The 1,845-nt window shown below is 33.3% G+C and overlaps 1 pseudogene; it reads left to right on the top strand.

Moving 5' to 3' along the window:
• Window positions 1-627: 627 nt before the first annotated feature.
• LOC103199688 lies at window positions 628-1,330 on the top strand (annotated as a pseudogene).
• The last annotated feature ends 515 nt before the right edge of the window (window positions 1,331-1,845 follow it).

The raw sequence follows: 1,845 nt of genomic DNA, 5'->3' as shown, positions 1-1,845 counted from the left end.
TTCTTTCATTTAAATGCTACATATTGTACAGTAAGTTTGAACCTGTGATTTTGTGGCAGATTATAGATTTAGTTTTAAAATAATGATTGCAGTTGAGTGAAAAAACTTTAATGAACACATATAACATAAAGTTAAATCAGTCAGAAATACTGTTCATTTCAAGTTCTTTATCTGTCAGTCTCATCAGATACATTAAAAGCCAAATGCTAAAGAGATTTTCTTTTTAAATTTCATTCTGCTTTATTATTTTACAAATCTCTCTATATGTGATGTATGGTCCATGTTGAGAATGGAATCGTTCCTTACTTTAATAATGTTTCAGAAATAATTACATTTCCTTAATTTAAAACAAACAGAAACTGACTATAACTAAGAAGTGTGGGTTGATTTCTTGTTTTAATATTCTACTTTTTAGCATTTCAGTGGTCTGTTATGGGCAAGCATAACTGATACAATTATCATATTGTCTCTAAATATTTTTCTTAGGTTTTAAGCTGCACCATTGTTGGTAGAGTTTGACATTCTTAAAATTTGGCTTTCTCTCCAACACAATCATCCTGTGACCATAGATCAAAATATCAACTTTATACAGATCTATAGGATACCTTCTCCAGCTCAGGATCCAAGATGGGGAAATCCTTTGCTAATTTCATGTGCAAGAAGGACTTTCATCATGCTTCCAAATCCAATGTTAAACAAAATTGGATGTTATAAGAGAAAATATAATATGATAAGAAGAAACAAGAATCAATTCAATAGTACCTTAAAGAACAAAAATAATAGTTTACTTATGAAACATAGATGAACCTGCAAATTACATGTATGAAGCCCCACTAAGAGATATGAATGAAAACAAAGAGAAGCAAGAAACAGAAGGAGAGACTGAATATAAATTAGAATGGCAGAGAGAAGTCCCACTAGAAAAACATCCCAAAGATAACATGAACATCAGAGATCAGCCCTTTGGTATTCTGATTAGAAATGTGGGGTGCATTACATGTCACAAATGGGGCTATGTGAATAAAGATAAATAATGTTCTTTCCTTGTTCTTTCTGGAATTAATACATATTTGGTTCCTATTGCTGGCTCAGAGACATTAATGCACTCCTCAGAGCTAATAGCAGAGATGAGAAACAGTGAGTTTGCACTGAAACAAAATGTACTGGGGAGAAACTTGACTGCAAATGATGCATCACAGGTTATGTTGCAAGTGAGGGTGAAGAAGATTCAGAAATTAAATTTAAATTTTTAAAGTCTTTAACAAACAAACCAAAACAGAAATATCTCAGGAAATTGGATCAGCTCAAGAAAGAAAAGGGAGAAGGATAGAAAAAAAGAAAAAGTTTCAGAAGAACACAAGTCAACACAAAAACATGAAAGCAAATCTTCCTCTTCTTCCCCACTGTATTCTTCCTCTTTTTCTTCCTCCTGCAGTGAGACCAGAAAACAGAAAACAGCAGTGAAAGTGAGTGATAACAAGTTTTATACACACACACACACACACACACACACACAAATATATATATGAAGAAGATAAAGAAAAACAAATATCCTGGGTATAACAGCAGTGATTTTGTGAGAAAGATAAGTTTAAGAAGAGAAAACTTTATGAAGAACTTTCTAACTGTCACAGTAACAAGGAAAAAGAGAGGGAAAAGCTTAGGTATTTTTAAACAAGAGATTTCTGGGAAGAATAGCAAATAGATCCATTCTGATTCTGACAGGAAGTTCAAAAGCCTTAACTACAGCCCAAGGAAGAGAGGATCTGAAAGAAATGTCAGGAACAGCAGAAGCTAGAGCAGGGATGAGAGGAGTAGGAGGAGCAGAGGAAGATTAGAAAATGG

Source organism: Orycteropus afer, unplaced genomic scaffold (genome assembly GCF_000298275.1).
Source record: "Orycteropus afer afer isolate SDZICR_OR568_19922 unplaced genomic scaffold, OryAfe1.0 scaffold00117, whole genome shotgun sequence".
Taxonomy (NCBI): Eukaryota; Metazoa; Chordata; class Mammalia; order Tubulidentata; family Orycteropodidae; genus Orycteropus; species Orycteropus afer.
The sequence above is the reverse complement of the archived record's forward strand: the minus strand, read 5'-3'. Positions and strand labels throughout refer to the sequence as shown.